Here is a 10936-nt window from a genome sequence, read left to right as displayed (position 1 = left end):
ATTTAGATCCTAGTGTAGGATAAATTTATATTAATTAATTAGATTAATTAATATTTTTTTATTGTAAAATCATGATTTTAAAAAACTTTTAAAATTATCATTTTACCCCTGCACTGAATTTCGCCACACTAAGGACTTCACCACAACATAGGAGTTCATTAGAAGATGAAACATTTTGTGATGAAAAATATCAAAATAATTTTTATTAATTCATAATTCATGTATAAATATAAAAATGAGCACAACTGTCAATAGGCTGATTGTTGGGTACAAAATACCCACAGTCGAAGTTCTCAGCAGGATCAACTCCGAGAGGACTCCTACGGGAGCCGGACTCCGTCGCCAACTTCAACTGCCGGTAAGCTCCGTCCGGACTCCTACGGGAGCCGAACTTTGCACCTAACTTTAATTACAGGGGACTCCGCCCGGACTCCTACGGGAGCCGGGCTCCATCGCCAACTTCAACTGTCGGTAAGCTCCGTCCGGACTCCTACGGGAGCCAGACTTCGCACCTAACTTTAATTGCAGGGGACTCCGCCCGAACTCCTACGGGAGTCGGGCTCCGCCCACGACTTCAACTCCGAGAGGACTCCTACGGGAGCCGGGCTCCATCGCCAACTTCAACTACCGGTAAGCTCCGTCCGGACTCCTACGGGAGTCGGACTTCGCACCTAACTTTAATTGTAGGGAACTCCGCCCGGACTCCTATGGGAGCCGGGCTCCGCCCACGACTTTAACTCCGAGAGGACTCCGCCCGGACTCCCACGGGAGCCGGGCTCCGCCCATGACTCCGACCTCAAGGAGGACTCCGCCCGGACTCCTACAGGAGCCGGGCTCCGTCGCCAACTTCAACTGCCGGTAAGCTCCGTCCGGACTCCTACGGGAGCCAGACTTCGCACCTAACTTTAATTGCAGGGGACTCCGCCCGGACTCCTACGGGAGCCGGGCTCCGCCCACGACTTCAACTTTGAGATGACTCCGCCCGGACTCCCACGGGAGCCGGACTCCGCCCACGACTCCGACCTCAAGGAGGACTCCGCCCGGACACCTACGGGAGCCGGGCTCCGTCGCCAACTTCAACTGCCGGTACGCTCCGTCCGGACTCCTACGGGAGTCGGACTTCGCACCTAACTTTAATTGCTGGGGACTCCGTCCGGACTCCTACTGGAGCCAGGCTCCGCCCACGACTTCAACTCCGAGAGGACTCCTGCGGGAGCCGGGCTCCGTCGCCAACTTCAACGGCCGCTAAGCTCCATCCGGACTCCTACGGGAGCCGGACTTCGCACCTAACTTTAATTGCAGGGGACTCCGCTTGGACTCCTATGGGAGCCGGGCTCCGTCCACGACTTCAACTCTGAGAGGACTCCTACGGGAGCCAGACTCCGTCACCAACTTCAACTGCCGGTAAGCTCCGTCCGGACTCCTACGGGAGCCAAACTTCGCACCTAACTTTAATTGCAGGGGACTCTGCCCGGACTCCTACGGGAGCTGGGCTCCGCCCATGACTTCAACTCCGAGAGGACTCTGCCCGGACACCCACGAGAGCCGGGCTCCGCCCACGACTCCGACCTCAAGGAGAACTCCGCCCGGACTCCTACGGGAGCCGGGCCCCATCGCCAACTTCAACTATCGGTAAGCTCCGTCCGGACTCCTACGGGAGCCGAACTTCGCACCTAACTTTAATTGTAGGGGACTCCGCCAGGACTCCTACGGGATCTGGGCTCCGCCCACGACTTCAACTCCGAGAGGACTCCTACGGGAGCCGGGCTTCGTCGCCAACTTCAAATGCCAGTAAGCTCCGTCCGGACTCCTACAGGAGCCGGACTTCGCACTTAACTTTAATTGCAGGGGACTCCGCCCGGACTCCTACGGGAGTCGGGCTCCGCCCACGACTTCAACTCCTAGAGGACTCCGTCCGGACTCCTACGGGAGCCGGGCTCCGCCCACGACTTCAACTCCGAGAGGACTCCGCCCGGACTCCTACGGGAGCCGGGCTCTGTTGCCAACTTCAACTGCCGGTAATCTCCGTCCGGACTCCTACAGGAGCCGGACATCGCACCTGACTTTAATTGCAGGGGATTCCGCCCAGACTCCTACAGGAGCCGGGCTCCGCCCACGACTCCGACCTCAAGGAGGACTCCGCCCGGACTCCTACGGGAGCCGCGCTCCATCGCCAACTTCAACTGCCAGTAAGCTCCGTCCGGACTCCTACGGGAGCCGGACTTCGCACCTGACTTTAATTGCAGGGGGCGGAGCCCTCCGCCCGGACTCCTACGGGAGCCAGGCTCTGCCCACGACTTCAATCATAAGGAGGGCTCCGCCCGGGCTCCTACGAAAGCCAGGCTCCGTCACCAGCTCCGACCACTGCCGAACTTCAGCCGACGAATCTTCACTTTCTGGCACAACACAGCAACCACCACGATCCTGCTCCACTTCCTGCGATGGATTCCACGCAGCTCCATCATTCCCTGACAGATCGCTATGACGGCCACGACTCTGCCCCACTTCCTGCGACGGATCCCGCGCGGCTCCATTATTCCCGGGCAGACCGCTATGATACCCACGATCCTGCTCCACCTTCTGTAACAGATACTGCACGATTCCTCCATCCGCTGGCAAGTCGCGACAACGGACGTCGCTCCACTCCCTGTAGCAGACTCCACGTGGCGTGCTGCAGTGAGGGCCACGGGTCTACTCCACTACTCCTCGCAACAAATTCCTCCTGACGGTGGGCGGCCCACTACGAGACGGTTATGAACGTCGCTATCAGTCTGTTGAGCCCTCCGCCTATAAAAAGGGGACCCCAGATACGTTATTCTATAAGCTCTCATTTTTACCTCAAAACTCTGCTAAATTCTCCGTTCGAGCACTCCATTCTTGTTGAGGCAGAGAACTGACTTGAGCGTCGGAGGGTCTTGCCGGAGCAACCCCACCTTCGGTCTAGACTTCCTTTGCAGGTCCCGACGGCGACCGCGACTCCCCCGACTCTAGCTTCTCTGGTGCAAGTAGATTTTTGCACCAATAGGACTGGCGCTAGAGGAAGGGCCCTGTGTCTTCGCAGTACCATTGTTCTTAAAGGAGCACTCAACGGAGCCGCCTCCGATCATCTCCTCCGACACCCACTCCTTGTTTCCCCCACGAGATCCTTACTTGATGCCTCCCTGCAAGGCATCCACACGATGGTCCACAGCCTCCGTGGCCAAGTCTCAGGCTCCAGCCTCCCCTCCTATTTCTCAACCTCCTCCTCCTCCTCCGGCGGTGGCGGTCGGTGCGGAGCAGTTTGACCTGCTGGCGCAGCAGGTCAAAGGCCTCACAGAAGCTGTGTAGGCTATGCAGCAGCAGCAGCCGCAGGCATCAGTACGCCTGGAAAGGGTGTCTCCGGAACACCAGAATCCGGCGGCAGGGCGGGCCACCTGGGCCAGCCACCCCATCCTTCCTGAGAAAGTGAACCCGAGGGTGGAGAGCCCTCAATCGAACCACGGCTCCACTCCTGGAAGATCCCTGCCCCCATTCTGCCAGAGGACCCTCGAGACTCGATGTCGGGAGGATTTCCTGGACCAGAGGCTCTAGGAGATGAACCGGCGGATCGAAGAACTCCGCCATGCTCTCCCCGCTTATGGTGAGGATATTTGTACTGACCCTCCCTTCTCTCAAATGATCATGCAGGAACCGATCCCGCCAAACTTCACTCTCCCCCAGTTCGAAAGCTACGACGGGACTTCAGACCCGGTTGATCATCTGTAGGCCTTCCGGACGATGATGCTACTTCACGGCGCTCCCGACGCCATTCTATGCCGGGCCTTCCCATCCACCTTGAAGGGAGCAGTGAGGAATTGGTACTCGGCTTTGAAATCAGGTACCATCTTTTCCTTCGATCAAATGAGCCACCAATTTATGGCCCATTTTGTCAGCAGCCGGCGCCCCCGGAAGGGTTCGGAGTCCCTCATCAATATTAAGCAGAGGGAAGGGGAGTCCATTCGGGCCTACATCAACCATTTCAACGTCGTGGCACTGGAGGTTCGAAACTTGGACCAATCAGTCGCAATGGATGCCCTGAAGGGTGGCCTTCAGAAGAATGACCTTTTGTTCTCCCTGGAGAAGAAGTACCCTAGGAATTTTGCTGATTTGCTGGCTCGGGCTGAAGGATACGCCCGAGCGGAAGAAGCCTTCAAAATGAAGGATGAAGAGACAGCGAGGGAGCGGCAGGCGGGAGACTCGAGTAAGCCTGCAATCGAAAAAAGGCCAAGAGAAGCTCGGCCGCATTCTCAATCCCCTCCTAGACACAAGCGTGCCCATACTCCACCCCGGGTGCACAGGCAGAGAAGTTTGGATCACGGGGTTCGGCGGGGTTCCCCATCGGGGAGATTCCGCAACTACGCCCCCCTCAACATGTCGAAAGCCCAGGTACAGATGGAGGTCAGGGAGCAGCTCCCTAGATCGGAAAGGATGCGCACGCACCCCGGGAAGCGCAACCCCAACAAGTTCTATCTCTACCACCGCGACCATGGCCACGACACGGAGGAATGCATCTAGCTCCGGGATGAGATCGAGGAGCTCATCCGATGAGGTCGACTCGACAGGTTCATCCGACGCAGGCCTGAGGGTAGAGGAGATCAGCCAAGGGCCCTTCCGCAACTTGAACCACCAAGAAGGGAGGAGCAACCCAGGGACCGGCCTCCCATCGGGACCATCGACTCCATCACCAGAGGGCCTCAAGGAGGAGCAGACCCCCTGCAACTGTGGAACTCGAAAAACCTGTAAATGTATCACCTATGATTTCACCTCCATCACCGGAGGGCCTCAAGGAGGAGCAGACCCCCCGCAACCGTGGAACTCGAAAAACCTGTAAATGTATCACTTATGATTTCACCTTGAATCAAAATTTTTTTCTACTTGACGTGCTCTTCCCATTTGGCATGGATTTGTCACGACTGGATATAACCCCTTCAAATGCCTAAAATAAAGTCATGTTAGGAACGGGGGGAGAACCTCATCCTAACATACCTAAAATGAAAGTTCGATTCTCTCGAGATCGGATTGGGAGAGAGGCCTTACAACGCCCTAATGAGCCCCCATGGCCATGTCAGAAACAGGAGGAAGACCTCATCCTGATATGAGCAAAGTCAAAGGCCCGATTCTTTTAGACCAGATGGGGGGAGAGGCCTTACAGCGCCCTAATGTGCCCCCACAGCCATGTCAGGAACAGGAGGAGGACCTCATCCTGACATGAGCAAAGTCAAAGGCCTGATTCTTTTAGACCGGATGGGGGGAGAAGCCTTGCAGCACCCTAATGTGCCCCCACAGCCATGTCAGGAACAGGAGGAGGACCTCGTCCTGACATGAGCAATGTCAAAGGCTCGGTTCTTTTAGACCGGATGGGGGGAGAGGCCTTGCAGTGCCCTAATGTGCCCCCACAGCCATGTCAGGAACAGGAGGAAGACCTCGTCCTGACATGAGCAAAGTCAAAGGCCCGGTTCATTTAGACCGGATGGGGGGAGAGGCCTTACAGCGCCCTAATGTGCCCCCACAGCCATGTCAGGAACAGGAGGAGGACCTCATCCTGACATGAGCAAAGTCAAAGGCTCGGTTCTTTTAGACCGGATGGGGGGAGAGGCCTTGCAGCGCCCTAATGTGCCCCCACAGCCATGTCAGGAACAGGAGGAGGACCTCGTCCTGACATGAGCAAAGTCAAAGGCCCGATTCTTTTAGACCGGATGGGGGGAGAGGCCTTGCAGCGCCCTAATGTGCCCCCACAGCCATGTCAGGAATAGGAGGAGGACCTCGTCCTGACATGAGCAAAGTCAAAGGCCCGGTTCTTTTAGACCGGATGGGGGGAGAGGCCTTGCAGTGTCCTAATGTGCCCCCACAGCCATGTCAGTAACAGGAGGAGGACCTCGTCCTGACATGAGCAAAGTCAAAGGCCCGGTTCTTTTAGATCGGATGGGGGGAGAGGCCTTGCAGCACCATAATGCGCCCCCATGGCCATGTCGGGAACGGGAGGAGAACCTCACCCTGACTTGAGCAAGGTCGAAGGCCCGGACTCCCACGAGAGCCGGGCTCCGTCCGTGACTTCTGCAGCAAGGGAGACTCCATCCGGACTCCTACGGGAGCCGGGCTCCACCCATGACTTCTGCGGTAAGGAAGACTCCACCCGCCCTGGCAATGGCCCTTACGTGCCCCCGCAGGAACGGGAGGAGAATCTCGTCCTGATGGTGACGAAACCCGGCCGCCTGACAAGATCAGATGAAGGAAAAAAGCCCCTCAGCGGTGCCTCCACGCTCCTATGCAACCCCGCAAAAAGTGAGGGGAGGGCCCTCACTCTGAGAAGAGGAGGAAAATCAAAAAGGAAGGGTGATGAACTACGATGAAAATAGATAAAGGATGAACCGCACCAAAGACCTAAAGAACCTCATCCCAACAAAGACGGGGGGCTCCTACCAAACACCCCCGGCCTCTAAGAAGACTCCCGACGCAGGTCAAGAAGACAGCGACGTCCCCGAAGTAGTGCGGAGTCCGGACCGCCAAGCTCGGTCTTGCGGCCATGTACGATGAGGAAGGCAAGCTAACGCATCGACGACTGGGCGCCTCCCAACGACGTCAACATCAGACAAGTTGAACGACAAGAAAAGTTCGGCGGACGATAATTTAATGCAATGCGTGGATGAGGTAACACAAAATACCCTTTTCATTCCATTTCCGAAATACACACTACAAAGCCCGGAAGGCCAAGGAAAAAAAAGCAAAACGGCAAAAGCGGGACAAAACAACAAAAAGGAAAGTATATACATGAAAAGACGGAAGGACGAAAAGAGCTCTAAGGAGGCTCTGCTCCCTCCGACCTAGAGTTATCTGCTCCACCCCTCATCCAGGACTGCCTTAGATTCTCAATTTCTTCTTCTAGTTCCCCCCTTCTCTGTAGCGCATCCTGGAGCACCCGACGAAGTTGCTGGCTCTCGGCCTCTGCCTCTCGATGCCTCTTCCTCAAGACCTCGGATTCCGCCTCCGCGTCCGCGATGGCCCGCTGCTCGTATGCCAGTTGGATCTTCAGTTGTTGCAGCTCGGCTATCTTTTCCCCGAGGGTGACAGAAATTCCTTCGACAGTTCCTCTTAGGGACTGGAGCTCATCAGAATCCCGGGCGGAAGTAAGCTGAGCCCTGTTGGCTAGCTGCCTCTGGAGACGGGCGACTTCGTCGGTCGCCGCCCTGAGTCTCCCTTTATATTCCTCCACCTGCCTGCGCCAGCTGGCCCGATGCACGTCGTGGCTCACCTCGGCATCCTGAAGCTGCCGCTGAAGGTCGGAGACCTTCTTCGACCACTGTTGGTCATCGTCGGCCCGAACCAAGAACCGGGACGAACTTCCTCCCAGCTGGCCGATCTTCCTCATTGCAGCCGACAGTTCCACCTTGAGGGCGCTAATCTTGGCGGCCTGAGCCCAAATTCGGTCGCTGGCGCTCTTCTTGCATTCTTCGAGCTCCTTCACAAAATCCGCCTTCCTCCGGCTATATTCCATGATCCCCTTCATGTGGAGATTTTGAAAGTGGGTGGCCTCCGCGGTGGCTTCAGAATGATCTTCTCTCAATCTGTGAAGCTCACCTTCCATCTTCTTTGACTTCTTTGTCAAGTGAAGGACTTCCTTCTTCAGCCGCTGGATCATCGACTTCAGCGGGATCCCCAGGGGCAGGGGAAGTGCTTCTGCAGGACACTGCCATCGGAAGGCAAAAGCGTCAAAGCACGACTCATCGCAGGAAGAAAAGCAGAGAGAAGAAAGGGAGGGAGGAGAAGCCATCCGCGACAAGAAATTCAACTTCATTGATTGGATAATTCTTGAAGACAAAAAAAAAAAAGAGAAGAAGGAAAAGAAAAATTGCGATGAAATAAAAATACAAGGTCGGAGGTCTCAGACCTCAGGGGCGGGGGTTGGAGAACTCGACGTCCCCGGCAAGGGAGCTGCGATAGTAGTGGCGGCTGGCGAGGGACCGACCTCATCTTCGGACTCCTCACCTAGGAAGCTGAGATCGAGCTCCAAAAATTTTTTGGCCACCTTCTCTTGGCAGAGCTCGAACCCCTTGATGAACGCCTCCTGGCCGAATTGGACATTCAGGTCCCTCATCTCCGCGGAGGCCTTGAATTCCTCTACCGCAAGGACTCTGGCCTCCGAGACCAGGACCAGAATCTGCTCAGCCAAGTTGGCGACCTCGGCCTTCGCCTTTCTCGCCGACTCCTCCAAGGTCTGCCTCTCCTCCTCTCGGGCTTGTTTCTCTCTTTCCAGGGACGATTTGAAGGGCGCCTACGGCTCGAGAAGATACCAACTGAAACAGGGCTCTCGAAGGGAAGGCAGACACTGTTAGAACACTGGAAAGGAATAGGGTCCCTAAAGGTTGAAGGACGGGTTTAAATAGACCCTGGGATCCAGCGCCATAATGATCGCGAATCTCCCCAGGCTAGCCCGTGCCCGACACGTGTCCCACTCCCCCGACGGGCGGCTAAAAGCGGCTGACGGATCGACAGAGCCATTATGGCACCGTACCTGGGCCAGTGTACCGGTGGGAATTTTGAAGGGTCCCTTCGTATCGCCCCGATTCGAAAAGACTCCAGCACGCGCACATTTAATGCCAAAATATCTGGGGGCGGCCATGCGCAGGATTCGAGGGGACAACTTCGGCTATGCCAATCTCTCTGTACTTCCTTCATTCAAAATTTAAACTCGAAAGTAGGAGGACTGGTGTTGGGTATAAAATACCCATAGCCGATGTTCTCAGCAGGATCAACTCTGAGAGGACTCCTATGGGAGCCGGGCTCCGTCGCCAACTTCAACTGCTGGTAAGCTCCGTCCAGACTCCTACGGGAGCCAGACTTTGCACCTAACTTTAATTGCAGGAGACTCCGCCCGGACTCCTACGGGAGCCGGGCTCCGCCCACGACTTCAACTCTGAGAGGACTCCGCCCGGACTCCCACGGGAGCCGGGCTCCACCCATGACTCTGACCTCAAGGAGGACTCCGCCCGGACTCCTACGGGAGCCGGACTCCGTCGCCAACTTCAACTGCCGGTAAGCTCCATCCGGACTCCTACGGGAGCCGGACTTCGCACCTAACTTTAATTGCAGGGGACTCCGCCCGGACTCCTACGGGAGTCGGGCTCCGCCCACGACTTCAACTCCGAGAGGACTCCTACGGGAGTCGGGCTCCGTCGCCAACTTCAATTGCCAGTAAGCTCCGTCCGGACTCCTACGGGAGCCGGACTTCGCACCTAACTTTAATTGCAGGGGACTCCGCCTGGACTCCTACGGGAGCCGGGCTCCACCCATGACTTCAACTCTGAGAGGACTCCGCCCGGACTCGCACAGGAGCCTGGCTCCGCCCATGACTCCGACCTCAAGGAGCACTCCGCCCGGACTCCTACGGGAGCCGAGCTCCGTCGCCAACTTCAACTGCCGGTAAGCTCCGTTCGGACTCCTACGGGAGCCGGACTTCGCACCTAACTTTAATTGCAGGGGACTTCGCCCGGACTCCTACGGGAGTCGAGCTCCGCCCATGACTTCAACTCCGAGATGACTCCACCCGCACTCCCACGGGAGCCGGGCTCCGCCCACAACTCCGACCTCAAGGAGAACTCCGCCCGGACTCCTACGGGAGCCGGGCTCCGTCGCCAACTTCAACTGCCGGTAAGCTCCGTCCGGACTCCTACGGGAGCCGGACTTCGCACCTAACTTTAATTGCAGGGGACTCCACCCGGACTCCTACGGGAGCTGGGCTCCGCCCATGACTTCAACTCCAAGAGGACTCCTGCAGGAGCCGGGCTCAGTCGCCAACTTCAACTGCCGGTAAGCTCCGTCTGGACTCCTATGGGAGCCGGACTTCGCACCTAACTTTAATTGGAGGGGGCTCCGCCCGGACTCCTACGGGAGTGATTTATGTCACAAATTGACATAAAAAGTATCAATTAATATCTAAATTATCTAACTTTATTAAGAAATTGATACTTGTTATTATATTTTGCAGAAGAAGAGATCATCAATAGAAAGAACAAGGAAAGAGGATTCCAACGGCGCAAATTTTATGCAAAACGGAGTTAAATTGACCCAGGAATTGAAGAATGAAGAAAGAAGACTCAATTGGATCAAACCCGAGTCAAATCAGATCAAAATTGATCAAAAATCAACTGATTTGGTGATCTGATTAGCCGCCTGGTCCACAGCAACAGGCGCGTGGACCATGGACCCATCGACGCATCATAAACCCCCCTAACAACTCTCTAAAACCTCTTAGTCCCACATCGAAAGTTTTGAAAACCTTATAACCCCCAAATGCCTATAAAAAGCCCCCTAAGGCCCTTGTTTTAAATATTCTTCCTTCCGATCAAGCTTGTAACCCTAGATAGTGGGGTTTTTAGCTCTCTTTTCAAGCCTCGAGCTTTGAGGTTTTTGTAATAATTTTTTTTTTATATATAAAATCTTCTTTTTATGCAATTTCATCTCTTTACATTATGCAATTTATTTTTCTTGCAATTAGGATAGTTTAATTTATGCAATTTAATTTTATGCAATTAGGTTAGTTTAAATTATGCAGTTTAAATTTATGCAATTAGGATAGTTTAATTTATGAAATTAGGATAGTTTATTTTTCTGTATTTAAATTTTGTAAGTAGATTTAGATCATGTCTAGCTAAGCATCCCTTCTAGGGTTTGCGATGAAGCTAGATCATGAGTAGGGATTTTACATAGGGTTCTTTCTTTTTCTTAGGGTTTCTTTTTCTTCCTCTTTTGCCAAGAATTTTTGATGAACTACAGTTGGGTCAGAGTCCCTTCATAGTTCATGCTTGATTCAGTGCATAGGAGGAGAAAACCCTAAGGGATCCTAGTTACTACTCCCCTGTAAAGAATCTTGATGGGTTATCGTTGGGCCTTAGTCCCTTCATAATCTATGCTTGGGAAAGAC

Source organism: Elaeis guineensis, chromosome 6 (genome assembly GCF_000442705.2).
Source record: "Elaeis guineensis isolate ETL-2024a chromosome 6, EG11, whole genome shotgun sequence".
NCBI classification, from domain to species: Eukaryota; Viridiplantae; Streptophyta; class Magnoliopsida; order Arecales; family Arecaceae; genus Elaeis; species Elaeis guineensis.
Note: the sequence above shows the minus strand (reverse complement) of the source record.